Consider the following 15,565-nt stretch of genomic DNA (forward strand, 5'->3'; position numbering starts at 1 on the left):
AATTTTATAATGCAACTGCACAAGAGAAGACTGGATTTCCTAACCCCTCCAGGAGGATTTGGAAAGGAGAGTAATGTTATTTCACACACTTACAACTAAGATGTGTAAGTTCCTGTCCAAGCTATAATGTTATTAGTTTAATCAATTTGGCAGAAAGCTTAGAGTAAAAAAAAGAAAAAAAAAAAGGGAAAAAAAAAAAAGACTTGTATTCAAAGGTGAGAGGAAAAGGGCAGTGCATGGGCTGGGCAGAGGGACCTTCTGTGGGCAAATACATTTCCTTTGTCTTCATCTTCCATATTTCAAAGCCTTTGGGACTGCTGGGCTGGAAGTGGAGGAGTCCTGAACATGGGCGTGATGTACATCTCTGCAAATCCAGCACCCCTGCCCAAGCCACCAGGCAGGGAGCCACAGCTGCAGCTAAAGCACCTCCAGAGAAAAATCCTGAGTGCCCTTCCTCCTCCACAGCTGTGCCATGAGCAGGGAGTGAGATGCAGGTGTCTGCAGCTACGGGGCATGGCAGTGCTCATGGGGTAGGCAGCATGTGGGGTTTGGGGTGCAGCCCTCCTCCTCTATACTTGGGCATTATTGTGGTATTTAATGTTTGCTGTCTTATGCCTGAGTTAATAAACCATCTTTATCTGAAAATAAACACCTGTGGCTAGTCCTTTCTAGGCTGCTCAGGTCACATTCCTCCACAAGGTGTTGTTGGTAATTTGGTATTGTCAGAGGCATTAGTCACAGCCATAGTAGCTTAATAATGCACGGTAGAAGCCAGCTGGTAATTAACAAATTAGAGATATCATCTACATTTTCCTCAGATATTTCAGATGTAGCAAAAATAATTAAGAGGAGAGCGCTTTGGGTGTTTAAAGCTGTTATGTATATTTAAAATATCTTGCCATGTTCGGAAATTATTCATTGTTTTAAAGGTCAGCTGGGCTTCATCTTGCTGCTGTCCCAGGATTCAGTAATTCATACTGAAGAGTTGTGAAGTAGGGAAAGGGCCAGACTCCTGTCTTTTTCTTTAACACTTTAATTCTGCATCATTTAGCAAATTCATGCCAATGCCTGACTTCTGTGCCTGTTTTTAGGAGTGGCATGACTTTGTAGGTCTCAGCTGCTCTCTTTTGCACTTGAATTCCTTTCATATTAGAAGTGTCTTGAATTGGAAGGTTATGTTTATGTGTGTATGATGGAAAGATGAAATTGGCTTGTAATTGAAGCTAAGGAGAGAAAAAGTTAACGCAAATTGTATGAAACTGCAACGCTGGGACAGACACCACAGTATGAATGAAGGTGATGATGGGTTTCATTATGTAGTGTAACTAAAATATGCTGGTATGCACAAGCTTGCTTTAACTCACTTGGCATCTCCATATTTTATCACCAGATGGTGACCAGCAGTTTCAAACTGAGATGCTCTCAATTACCTATGTGTGATGGGTGAGCAATAGTGTACTTTGATACGTCTCCCATCCAAGCTGCTTCAGCCCAGTACTCCTTGATCCTCCTGCAGCCTGGCTCCAGGACTCAGCTCTGAGTATCACAAGCCTTTGACTCTGCTTTTTCTCTGGGGCAGGATCTGATCTGAGCACTCTGAGGCAGACGAAGCAGGGAACAGAGCAAGCGATCGGAGGAGCATCATTTCTGCGGGTAGGGTGCGGTGTTATCTGTCTTCGTGGGGAGTGCTTGGGTACTGGCAGTGGCTTTAAGAAATACGATTTATGTTTGAAAACATTCTTCTCGGAGATAAAAAAAACGCTTCTCAAAATGTCGCTGGGTGCTTTTTGATACAAAGTTCAGAGGTTTTGTCAGACAGTAACAGTTCATGTTGCGGCTTTGAACTCATGGTACAGTTGTGAGCAGCTGTACTATGTAATGAAAAGCAGAGAAGAATCTGCCCTGTAATACCTTTGCTCTTTGCTACATTTAGTCACCTCCACAGTGATGGAAGAACACTGGGGATTTCAAAACATGTTTTTCTGAAGCTTATAAAAGAAAAGGAATTCCATATGCAATTTCTGTGAAGATTTTTAGTCTCTTAGAGGCAGGCTGAAGCATTTTGAGTCCTTCCCAATACCTTTTGCTACTAAAGCACAGAGAGTAGAGGTAGAAAAGGTTGGTAAGTTATTCACACAACACTGTTAACAGTGTAGACTTGTTTTGTGCACCCTGAATTCTCTTTTGTTGTTCTGGGTGACTTTTGCTTGGAGTCTTTCTGGTAGCTTTGTACTGACTGTTGCCTCAGCAGAAAACTTTCCCTGTTTGTACTGTATAACAGTAGAGCATGAAAGTGCAGGCGACACTGAGTCACGCAGCATGCAGACACAGTGAGAGAGCGATGCTGCTGATTGCACGGGGCTGGGTGAGAGCTGACACCCGAGAGGGAGGCAGAAACACAGGAACATGCGAGCCTTTACCTGCGATCCTGCAGAGTGCTGAGAACTGGCCTCACGTGTCCCAGCCTGGTGCCAACAGCACTGCAGGCACATTTTGGACATTTCCTGCTCCCTCCACTGTCCACACCAAGGAGCCTGTTGAATGCACCACTTTGCTGGTTTTGTTGGTATTCCTGGATTTCCCCCAGTGCAGTGCAAGGGCAGGGTGTATGGGTGGTCCTACCTGGTTCTGTCCCAGGCTGTGAGGTGGCAGCTTGGCACACACACAGGCCTGGCAGGGCTCCTGGCATCCACAGCTGAGACATGGCTGGACAGTCTCACCTGCATATCTCTCCCAGTGACAGAGCAGTGTTTCCTAGTGCAGGAGCTGTTCCTGCAAGCAGGGCCTTGCAGTTCATCCAGGGATTACAAGGCACATCAAATTTTACTACAGTTTTCATCCCCCTGAAGCCCTTCATATACACAAACAATTACACAGACTTCATAATGATTATGGCCTCTTAAACTGCTGTATAAATATTGGTACTACATTTTTAAAATTATTTTTTACCCTTGGTGTTAATTCAGTTCATGACCTTCACACTTCAGGTTTTAAAATGCCACTACCTTCCATAGAAGACTAGATTGCTATTGAGGAGAATGAAAATAACTACCATAGGAAGGGGGAAAAAAAGTTTTATTTCTTCAGTCTGATACAGTTCATGTAATCGTGGAAGGTAGGTGATGTCTTTAATACCTGTCACTCCTTTGTACTGATCCTTTCAAAATATTTGGACACAAGTCATGGTGCTTTCTGTTCACCTGGGAGTGAAGAAAGACATTCAGTCTGAATGTCCTTAGTTGCTGCTTTTCTCACATTACGTTTTGGGTTACTATTTCTGCAAAGAGGCTATACAGAAATCCCAGAGCAATTTAAGCCTCTAAGATTTCTCCATTCTGTAGTTTATTTTGACAAAATAATATTCATATAGCTCTGTATTAATGATTATTGTGATACTTGGATATTGCATTCAGAACACTGCATTTCAGTACAGTTGCTCAAAACCAAGCTTTATATAGGTAAAATATATTATTTGCTGCATGCCTTTTATTCTGAACAAATTTATAACTTCTAACTGCGTAATTTTCTGGAAAAAAGGCCCCTTACTTTTAAGACATTTTGTTCTGTCCTGTTTTCCTCCACATTTTGTTCTGTCCTGTTTAAGTCAGAATTAGGCTGTCCTCTTCATATTTTATTTTTATTTGATATTTGGGAAGCAATAAGCTAACCTGTGTGTTCTGTGTTCAGTCTGGATGAATGAGAAGTTCCACAAAGACTGCTACTCACTGGCTGATCACTGCACTTGCAATTTGCTTTTGCTGTTAAAAATGCTGAGGCCCCTCAGCTGAACAATTTGGTTCTGAATGCAGATGGCTAAGCTGAAAAACCTTTTTTTTTTCCTAGGTTTTGGCACTAATAAATGAGATTCAAGAGTCCCCGCCAGGGTTGTATGGGCAGTAGTAGAAGTTCTGAAGAAGCTGTGAGGAATTTTGGTTGAATTTGGGGGTGATCTGCTGTTAAGAGTTCAATGCTCTACTTACTCCATGCTTACAATATTTCCTTTTACTTCTGACAGCAAAGCAAAATGTCATTCCCAGCCACTGCCTCAATGTCTTCCCTCACTAAAACAAAACAACAGGTGACTAGATCTTGAAGTGTCACATCTGACATATTTGGCAGTTGTTTTCTGCTTCTTGATGGTGCTGGGATATGAACTTGAGGTCATCCCAGCTGCTCTGGCCTCTGCCCACTGAAATAAAGATTGCCTGGTTTAGTCATTGCTATTTGCTGAGGCTGCTTTTACACGTGCATTTACTCTGTTTAGGGGATCCCAAACTCTGCATGTAAAGATCTGTGTTGGCATCTTGCAGTGAGAGTTTCCCTGCCCATAGGAACCCAGGCTTGTGTATGTATGTTTTTGAAACAAATGGTTGTGGTGATACATGCAGGCTTATCTGCTCAGCCTTTTCATCTGAATGGAGCCTTCCACGATGAATTGACAGGATGAAAAATTCAGTCCATCCTGTTTAGAATTGCACGTGTTTATTCAGTCCTTTGTTAAAGCTGGTGCTGTTATTTGTGCACGGTTTTTGCTTCCATGTAAGTTTTATTATACTTTGATCTCCTGTAGCACCCAACAAACTTTTAAAAACCACTTACCCAGAAACCATTGTTTCACTGCAATTATAAAAGAACATGCATATGAATCACAAATGAGACTATTACCCAACAAGATATTCCTAGAAATAGGAGAGCACTTACATGCAATACAACACATTAATCATTTATAAGGAGTCAGTTATTAAAATGATTTTTTTTTAATACTCTGGATGTGAGGATGTGAAAAGCCTGTTCACTGAGGATGTTTGTGGGCTTTTGAAACTTTCTAAGTTTTCATCCTCACATTCTTGTCACAGATTTGAAAAGCAAAAGCTCAGATATAGTAGTTTGGGTGACTCCAGGTTAAGGTACTTCTAGACTGGGTATATATGTATGCATGTGTATATACACATACATGTGTACGGATAAATTCAACAAGCTTTTGTCTTTAAGAGAAGTTCACGGTGTGCTTGGTGCTTCTTAATTTCTACAGAACTTCTCATGATCAAAGACGTTGTCTTCTGAGACACTTTCGCAGTCAGGATCTGTGGTCATCTGTGGTTACAAGCAGACCTCTCAAATGAGCAGAAGTCTGATAAATCTAGCTGAGTTACCGTTTCTTCACAAGGCTTTATCCTGGGGCTGGCTTTAGACATGCACACTTCAAATAATGGAACAGGAAAGGAAGGGAAAGGAAGGGAAGGGAAGGGAAGGGAAGGGAAGGGAAGGGAAGGGAAGAAGAAAGCTTCAAAAAATCTTGTTTTGAATTGCCTGCATGAAGGTGTAGTGTCCCCACTCCCCATTCAGACGTAGGACATGTGTCTGCAGACAGCAACATGAGCTCCCCTCTGTGCCTTCCCCAGGCTGATGGGATGTACTCCCAACACCAGTCAAGAGCTGCACAGCTCACTTAGCACCACACTGTGCCCAGTGACAATGCACAGCATTTTAGCAACTGCTGAAGCTGAAACCAACCTGCTGCCTTGTACCTGCACAGCTCAGGGAGGAAGCAGAGAAATTGGGGTCTGTCAATCATGGCCCATGGAGACATTCCTGGGATGGTACACATTCGTGGTGAAGGCAGAAGAGTGAGAAACCTTTCCAGCACAGGGTCTGGTCTGACTCGTGCTTTTGGAGTAGAAATATTATCATTAAGAATTCTGTCACCACTGGGCAGAGATGCAGAGCACTCTTCCCTGGGCATCTCTGCCTCTGCTCCCCTGCTTTGGAGGAGAAACAGGGCAAAGGAAAGGACCAGCTGCAGAATGCAACTGTTTTGAAGCAGCTTTCCTCTCCATTAGTAGAATGAAGGTACAGTCTGGGTCATTTAATTTCCCATGTTGATGTAGGCAACAAAGAGGTATGTGGTGGGAAATTATTCGCCATGTCTCGTAACTTATCTTTTAAATAAAGAGCAGGACATTCCAAATATTGCAGGAAGTGGCAAAAGCAGCAGGAGAGAACAGATTCAACACTTGTAAACTGTCTTCTTTTTTAAGTGCTAAAGTTTGGGCAAAAGAAACAGCCATTTTTCTAGGAAGAAAAGTCTGTGCAACAAATAAGTTAGTTCCCACCTAAATCCCTTCTACTTGTCTTGCTGGAAAATGCAGCAGTTGTGATTCCTGTAGCAGTATTTTAAATGACAGGCATATTTAAATGAGTTTGTCTAGTGAAACTTGGCTAAAACTATCACATCAGCAGGATGATACCATGTGAGCTTTACAAATTAAACCAAATCTGTTTTGGCTCTGATATCATCCTCAGCCCCATTGTGATGAATACCCCAGCTGGTTCATGCTCTGTGCTTTGAGATCATTCTGTAGTGATTCTTCTGTTTCTCCCATTTTCATGACCCCTCCATAGGCCAAAGTGCTGCATGTATGTGCCATTCACAGACTCTCTGGTTGAGGAGTGATGATAGAAAGGCATTCCCTCTTGTTTTCACTGGAGCAGCTGCATTCTTGAATAAACTGGATGGTGTGGTTGTGGGACAGGGAGGGGAGATGGTCTTTGACAGAGACCTTGAAAGTGAAGGTATTCCAAGATGGCTTTATGATTTAGCTTTCCTCATGGGATCAAATGCCAAAAGAGATCAGACTGTCTGTTAAGAAAGGAAGCCCGCACTCTTCTGACAGCTACTGCTCTTTGCCCCAATGGCTTTTTGGAAAACACATCCATTCATTCATAAATGCATTCCTTTTTCACTCATTAAATAGTCCTGTTTATGCTCTAGAAATATGGGTGGCAGGAGACAGTGCATTACATACATAAAATTTCCATGGCTTTAAATGCAATATTACCTTTTGTGTCTGATTTTCAGAGATGTTGAGCATCTCTAACTCTGAAGGCCATGGAAAGTCCACATGGCAGTCACGCATGACTCTCTTTACCAGATATCTCCTGTTCTGTTTTTCAGTGCCAGACCTTAGTACTCGCAGTTCAACTGTTTATTGAAGGTGTATTTCTTATCTTATGTCTCCTGTTCATCAAATCTTGTACTTGTAATTTATCCTTATTTTATGCTGCCATATGCATGATCCAGAACAACAGTTCTTTTGACCCTATAAAAAATTGATGGGTAGAATGGCTCACAAAAGAATCTGCACTGGAAATCTTATTAAAAGGGAAATTCAACTAGTTATTACAAAATTGACAGTCCGATTCATTCGCCTGTCCAGGGCGGAATGGAAGGTCAACTAAGATTTGAACCTTGGTAAGGAAGTGTCACTTCATATTAGTGTAACAGGCACTCCAAAGATAGGATCACCCATTACTGAAGGTAAGAGGTGCAAAAACCCACTTATGGACGTAAAAGCAACATGCTGTACAAGTATGGTTATTGAGTAGAGCATTGGTATTGTAATCTCTCAAATGACAGCTTTATCTGACTGTAATTTATCATGAAGTGGAGTTTCTGGTGTGTCAGGGGTTCTCTTGACCTGATGCAAGAACTTTACAGCTTAACTTTATGACCTCAGGAAATTACATTGGTTATCACAGTCCTAAATGTAGTCTTCCCCAGCCTGAAGATACTAAAATTTTTGTAATACCCACTATTTATTACACAACGGAAACTTAAAAATTCTAAAACTTCGTCTTTTTATCATAGCTTACGCACACAAACACATTGAAGTGTCTCAAGAACATATCACAAGCTACTTGTTTGTTGGGTTTTTTTTGAGTTAGCAGAAAATAAGTCAAGCTCTTAAATCTTCACCAGTTTTCACTTCATTGGAGTTGTTCTGAGAATTGTAAACAGTACATTCAGAAATTAGTTCCTAGGTGGGATCTTCTGTGTCCTACATGTGTCCCTGCAGAAACATTTTAGGTCTGTCCAGTGAATTAAGGAAGGACAGTTCAGTGCCGAGTGCTCCTTTTAGTCATACAGATAGATCTGAGGTACAGTCCTGACCACACTGTCATCACACGGCTCTGGAAACATTCATTTACTGCTGCAGAAGAAGGAACTATTTTGTTCCTCTTTCTCCAGAGGTTGGTTTATGTGAAACCTGCTCCAGTTTTCCTTACAGCATGCTGATAGGATTGCCTGTTGCTTGTCCAGGGATCCTATTTCTTGCAGCTAATCTGAACATGCATCTCAGGTTTCTTTTCAGTCTGCTGAAATACGACTGTGATAATTTTATCTCGACAGCCTGTACGGCTCCACTCGTATTCAAGCGTCAGTCTGACTGGCTGTGGGTTTCAGGCACATGACCTTGGGAGAGGTACAGACTGTTCATGTTGTGAAAGCCTTCTCTGTCAGGGCGATGTGCATGTGTCTGGTATAGCTTTGTAAGGACATGGCAGACACAAGAAACTGTCCTTGTTTCGGTGTCTCTCACTGGCCAGGCTGGCCACAGAACAGTTTTACTGGGCTTGTCCAGGTTCAGCTGGCAGCTCTGCTCGCTCTCTGCTTCCCTCCTGGTTTTATTTTACTGCCTGTTTTCAGCTCAGTGGAGGGTAGTTGATAGTGTAGTCTGTGATAAATAAAATATGAAAATTCCTGACTGTGTAGTAGATTGGTAGCACCACCAATTAGGAAAGTTGCCCAGCAGTTCTCATTATAGTACCTTATAGTTTTTCAGAGTATTTGTAAAACTTTTAATGTTTGAACTGAAATTTTTCTAGCCAGCTGTTTTCCTCAGCCAGACTATTTTTGGAATATTTTAGCAAAAGTGATTCAGTAAGACTGAAAACAAGGCAGGCATAAAAATAAGTTGGGTTTCTTCACATTTAAAAAAAACCTTGGATTATTTTCTTTGGTGTGCTTTAGTGTTCTGTTACATTGGAACAAGGATCTAAACTTCAGCAGAGCACATGACCTTTGCACGAGTAGTACTTCTCTTATTTGTCCCTATGGAAATCTGCCCGCATTTGGCCTGTACCGTAGCCCTCAAGGGGAAACAAATCCAGAGCACCTTATCCATGTTAAGAACTGGCTGCAGGTGAAGATCATTGATGGAACCAGTCTCTCTACAGGTGCTGGAGAGCCTCCAAGCGTGCTTATGGCACCCACGTTGTTCCTTGCTCCTTGAGCAGTTGTCAAGGTTTCTTCTGTATTTGTCTTCACGTGGCTTCGGGTACACAAGTGTGTACTGAGAAGTCAAATACTGTACTGTAAGTCTTGCACACACCGAGGGAAATGCTGCAGCTTCACAGGCAGCATGAACTTTGACATCTCCAGTCTCTTAAACACCAAGGCTGCTAAAGCAAACTAGCACACAGCATTGTTGTTACTGAATTGCTCAGGAGTAATTCTGCATATAGTGTGTCATTGTCCTTGTTTTGTGGAGTAAAGGTGACAGAACCTCTAGTTTCTTTGTAGTAATTACACTGCTTAGCATTCAACAACATTGATTGAGGATCCCAAAGGACACTGGGCTTCCCCATCTTTCTCACATGAGGTATACATAGCATCTATGCTTCTGGCAGCATTCCGGTAGGACAAGCAGGGAGTAGGAGAGGGATTCTTCTTGTTCTTGGACGGCGCTGTGTCGGGGGAAGGAAAGTGGCTTACATTCTAAGTTCATTTCCATTTTGGTTTATGAAGCACTGCTTTTCCAAACATCTGGGTTTTTCCATACTTCCATACTTAGCTGAACAGATGTCACAGGGAAAAGGACAAACAGAGGGAGAATAAATATGTGAATATTTTGAAACCTTTGTTATGGCGCATTGGGCCAATACTGAGTAGAAAATAATCCTGCTGTCATCCGTGTGTTTGATGTTAGGATTACACCTCTGCTCAGTTCTGCATTTTTTGTTGTTGCTGTTCTCTTTTAGCAATCTCCCTTTTCTTCAGAAAGAGCCTTTTGATTCAATGTCTGTTTTGTTCAGTTTGGTCAAATGAATGTTATTTCCTACTTAGTAAATGCCCCATGCTTACTGTATTTTATTCAGATGAGTAGATTTGCTTAAGACCAATGTGAATATTTCATAGTGGGGATAGCAAAGAGTTAATGTTTTTTACCAGGCTGCACAATCCTTCTGGATACATTTCTCTATTGATCCTCCAATCCTCTTACATCTGCCTAAATAAGTTCTTTATGATGGAAAATAACTTTGCAATTTATAATGCTGTGAGATCACTTTCCCCTCAGAAGATCACCTTTATATAGTCCTTCTTGGCTTTCAGACTCAGTGCTCCTGCTTCAGTTTCCTCTCTGGTAGCAATGGTTTAAGGATAAATCATAGGCAGAGTTTGCAGGAAATCGTGCTTTTTACAAACTCAACTTGTACCTGATGAAAACACAAACAAAATTCTGGCAAATGGGAGTTGTAGCATCTTAAAGAGATGCGTAAATCAACAGGTCCTCCCCCCAGTTTTCTGTAATAACAAGGCTTTGAGATGTTTTCCGGACCTCTGTCATAAGATTTTCTGTGTTTGCTTGTCATGCATTCCACTTCACTGGACCCCATGTTTCTTGACTGCTCGATGAGAAATGTCCTGGCCAGGGCATAAAGAGCATGGAGAGGGTATGAGTATGTCTCAGTGACTCCACTCTACAAACAGTTTCCAAAGTTATAAAATAATTAATCAACTGGACAACTAAAAATAGCATAGTTGAGTGGTGCATTAAAGACATAGCCTTTTATTAATGTGAGGCAGATTCTCCAGCTACAGAGGAATACATGCTTGGAAACAAGTAAAAAGAAGACATCCTACATCCCAGCAATTTATTCCAGACAAAGGTTGCCTTTCTGACGTCTTCAGGGAAACTGTCAGTTGCACATACTTTAATTTGTGTCGTGACCCACAGGCCTTGGTATAGCAATGTATTAAGGGGTTCAGAAAGCTGTGCTGAACTCAGTCATTATTTCAACTTAAATCTTACCGGAATAAATGGATTACCAGCTGCTTAGACAAAAATATTTCAATTAAGACAGGAGAGTAACTGGTGAATTCCATGGATAAACATTTTTCCCATGTAATAATGCAGGAAAATTGTTAACTTCGTGTTACAAAAAGGAAGGGTGCTGAACAGCATGAGCTGATGTGCAGATACGAGCAACTGTGAGTTTATATTGCTGTTGCAAGTGGTTTCGTGTGTACAGAAATAACTGCTGTGCAGGCCAGGCTGGGTGCCAGAGTCATCTTCTCTGCTTGTATGGTGCTGAGGTTGCCAGCACTTACCCTAAAACTGACATAGCTGTTGGCATAAGCCGAGACTCACAGTGTTCACTCTGATGTCTGAACTATAATGCAGTGTATAGGCGACTTCAGTACAAAAGGAGCAGCAGAGATACAAATCTTAGTGTCTCTGATGAGAAGTAGCAGCTGGGTGTTCGCTAGCGGCCAGAGAGGGGACTGGGAGATCAGAGCACAAGCAGGATTTTTCTGTTGGTGTCCTGCCACTTGCCAGGTGCTCTGACCAGAGCCTTACCACAGCATTTAGTTGGGGTGAGTCCAGAGGAGGGCCACAAAGTTGGTAAGGGGAGTGCAGCACCTCCCATGTGAAGACAGGCTGAGAAATTTGGGACTGTTCGGCCTGGAGAAGAGAAAGGTTGCATGGAGACCTCACAGCAACCTTCCTGTACCTGAAGGGGGCCTGCAGGGAAGCTGGAGAGGCGCTCTTCATCAGGAACTGTAATGACAAGACAAGGACTAATAGGTACAAATTGAAAGAGGGGAAATTTAGGTTAGGTATATGGAAGAAATACATAGATGGTGAAGCACTGGAACAGGTTGTCCAGAGGGGCTGTGGATTCCATCCCTGGAAGCGTTCAAGGCCAGGTTGGATGGGGCTCTGAGACCCTGGTGTAGCAGAAGGTGTCCCTGCCTTTGGTGGAGGGAGTTGGAACTAGGTGGTCTTTAATGTCCCTTCCAACCCAAACCATTCTGTGATTCTATGATTTTGTTTGCAAACAGAATTCAGGTTGCTGTGTACAGATGGATTCAGAGAAAAAGACTTAAAAGAAAGAAAAAAAAGGTCCTAGATCCAAAAAAATTTACTATCTTGGCTGTGCAATTGGAAATAAAACTCTGTGACAGTCACTCTCCAGCTGTATTAATCGAGTGGCCTTTAAGCAACTAAACCATTCTGATGATCAGCTGGGAAGTGGAGTTAGGATGTCAGCTCAAGTAGACTCACTCTGCTGACACTAAACATAACTTTGGAAATGAAACTTTGCCTCTGGCTGCATGATAAAGGACCGAAAACTCCCACTCTCAGATAAAGTATGTAGTTCTCAGGATATGTGATACCATGAGATGTGCTGCTCATCCCAGGAATTTACACCTTATGCAGCAGAACAGAAAAAAACAATATAGGCACAGCATGAAGAAATGAGATACTGCTCATTCACAGAAAGTGCCCCTGCATATGTCATCAGTCGATAGCCAGCACAGCAACTACCAAAACTACTTTGGAAATACCGTGTTGTTTGAGGTTTTTCTTTCTAGCTAAAAGACACTTCCAGTCCTTCTACACTCAGGAACAGAAGCTAGTATTTTGTACAGCATCTTTGTTTTCATACTCTCCTAGGATGTGTCCTACCTTATTTCCACCTCTTTTCATTTGATAACCTCTGTTTGGAATTAAGGATACTTGAATGTGAAATACGGATTCTTAGAGAAGCTATTAAAACTGAAGTTTACCTTTTATGAGGCAAATCAGCCTTTATGAGTTCTGTTTATGCATTGCCTTGGCTTGCCAAAGAGTTTTGTTTGTATATATCCCAGAGCATGGCAATTTCTTGGACAGGGTCATTTCTGTCTTTGTTTCTTGCTCCAAGCATATGGTCAGTGCTGGAGAAGAAGGCCAGAGTTTGCCCTAATTGGGTCAGATTCTGGCTTCTAAGAGCACCTTAGTGTTCAGTTCATTAAAAAAAAAAAAAAAAAGTGCAGAAACAGTGAGTATAAAGGATATAATCTCCATCAAAGTAGCTTTAGGTCTGAGCAACCCATCAGGATTCTCACTTATGGATATGGAGGACATGCATTTAAGATTGCAAGGAAAGCTGCAATTCTTTCAGATAAATCAGCTGCTCTGATTACCATTATTATTAATACTTTTGAGAGAAAATCTGATTTGGAAATGGGCTTTTTTAAGCAGCATGTCATTTTTACATCATTTTGGAAAGAGCTCTGGCATCCAGATTCATATATCTAGCTGAAGAGGTGGAGACCTCAACATACTAAATAACTCACTGACTGAGACACTGTTCTAGTAAACACACCAGAGAGATTCCTCTGGCACCAGGACAGGCTGGGATGGCACAGCACGTGTCCATACCACTGAACTCAGTCTCTAGGGTAGGGTGGCCACAAGCAAACAGCCTGCTGGAAATGTCTCTGGACTCTGCAAACTCCCAAATTCTGCCCAGGAGCCCTCTGGAGGAAGGAGGGCTGTTTAGGGCCAAAACCGTGCCAGGGACGCTGTGGTGCTGTAGCAGTGCAGGCAACAGCTCCAGCTCTCAGGAGCATGTCCTTGCCCGGTTTCACTTACTAATATAGACATATTCTTATCAGGGAGATGGGACCAAATAAAGAAGAAACCATGGTTTGGTTGCTGTCACTCTCCATGGTGTTGCAAGATGTGGCTATAAACCCTGTTGAATGCTGTAAGAGGTTATTGAATAATTCTGGGCAACCTGCCCCCCTAACAGCTCCCGAGTTAAGCTGGAACAAATCTGCTCTGGGAAAAGCCAGAGCCCAGCTTGACTGCTTTTCTTCTGCTGGGCAGGATCTTGCTGTCAGCAGGGTTTTCCAAGACACATTATACATTTGCTTTCAAAAGCCATGAAAATATTTGTGGGGAAATCTTGACATTGGATATAAAAAAGTTTATCTCCTGGGCCCAGCACTATACTCGGTGTGCTGCAGTAAATCACTGAAGCCCTAATTTCTGGCATTAATTTTTTTTTTTCCAATTCCTCTATATCTGGAATTCTGTTTCCTCTGTTTCCAAAGAAGTATTTTTATTGGTACCTTTTATTGGTACCTCAATGCACATAACATGGTGATATTACTGTGGTTTAAGTAACAACACGTAGCTCCGTTGTCCCCGCGTTGCCAGATATTACCAATGTATGTGTGCAAACAGCTAAACAATCCAAATGGGACAAATTTGGTTTTGGAAGGAGACTGAGCTTCCAGGGCTTGTCAGCATCCATTCCAATAGATCCAAATTGCGTCAGGATGTGCTTGTATGTAGATGTGAGAGAAATCACAGTGAGGAGGTGAACTGAAGGACTGGCACTGCACAGCTTTCATTCCTTTTCAGAGGAGTTTTCCTGAGTCATGGCTGTGAAGGAAATATTTGTTGATGTGCACGATACTAAGCAGACAATTCCACACAGACTGTTAAAGTTAACTGCACAAAGTTTGTATCCATTTTTAAGTGTAATGTGAAGATCTGTTTGCTGGTTGCCCAAGTTGTTGTTTTCAAATACTGTAATAATGGTCATTGTGGGAAAGCTTAAACATAGTAGTGCTGCCTGTCCTGGTTCCACCTGTCTCACTGATGATCGCAGGGATGGAGCGCCTCTCATATGAAGACAGGCTGAGAGAGTTGGTGTTGTTCAGCCTGGAGAAGACTCCAGGAAGACCTTGGAACAGGCTTGTGGTACTTAAAGGGGATCTGCAAGAGAGCTGGAGAAAGAGAGAGACACTTTTTACAAGGGCATGTAGGCATAGGACAAGGGGGAGGGAATGGCTTTAAACTGAAAGAGCTTAGGTTTAGATTAGATATTAGGGAGAAAATCTTTACTGTAAGGGTGGTGAGAAACTGGAACAGGTTTCCCAGAGAAGTTGTGGATGCCCCTCCCCGGCAGTGTTCAGGTTGGAAGGGGCTGTGAGCAACCTGGTCTAGTGGAAGGTGTCCCTGCCCGTGGCCTGGGGGATTTGAACTACATGATCTTTAAGGCCCTTTCCAACACAAACCATTTTATAGTTCTGTGTTACCCACAATATCCAAAGGCTTAAGGAAAAAAAATTCACTGCTGTGTAGGCCAACTGAAACTGCTGAGCACTCTGCAGTTTAATCATAACAATAAACATAGTGACATTCTTAGGGATGTAGATTTATTTCTTTTCTTAGAAATAAATTCTGTGCTGAGTAAGCAGGCTACTTCTGTAGTTTCCTTGGCATAAATCAAAAATTTCATTTGACGTATAGATGAGATTCATGCTTTGGGGTAAAGTTTCTAGTTTAATTTGCAAATATTTCCATTTTCCTTGGGCACAAGAATCCTTCCGCTCATCCTCCTTCAGTCTGGTAATGTGGGAGCTTCGGTTTCCAGTTCAGTGTTCATAGTTTCATGCTTCTACAGTTAACACTCCCATAGTGTGATCAAATGAAGTTTTGGATGATGGTGATTCTCCATGTAATTTACCATCGTTGGGTTTTTAAAGTCTCAGGCAAAGCAGAACTGTTGTATCCAGCTCAGGACTTGATCCACAGCCTAATATGGATGTAGAATGTCTCTGGCCTCAGCCTCTCTGAGCATGTTCAGAGCCTGCCAGGATCTCACTTTGGACTGTTTGCATGATGAATTCATCCAAAGCAGTAAACAAAATGTCGTT

General features: G+C 42.2%; 1 protein-coding gene across 3 annotated transcripts in view; it reads left to right on the forward strand.

Moving 5' to 3' along the window:
* DTNA (dystrobrevin alpha) overlaps positions 1-15,565 on the forward strand; it is a 193,059-nt gene that overhangs the window by 22,337 nt on the left and 155,157 nt on the right. Inside the window, exon 2 of one of the 3 annotated variants that reach the window (XM_017727423.1) lies at positions 1,580-1,653. The exons of the other annotated variants lie outside the window; for them this stretch is intronic. The gene's annotated coding sequence lies outside the window, so the exon portion shown is untranslated. The remainder of the gene's footprint in view (positions 1-1,579; positions 1,654-15,565) is intronic. 3 annotated transcript variants of the gene reach the window in all.

This window comes from Corvus brachyrhynchos, unplaced genomic scaffold (genome assembly GCF_000691975.1).
Source record: "Corvus brachyrhynchos isolate BGI_N302 unplaced genomic scaffold, ASM69197v1 scaffold60, whole genome shotgun sequence".
Classification (NCBI taxonomy): Eukaryota; Metazoa; Chordata; class Aves; order Passeriformes; family Corvidae; genus Corvus; species Corvus brachyrhynchos.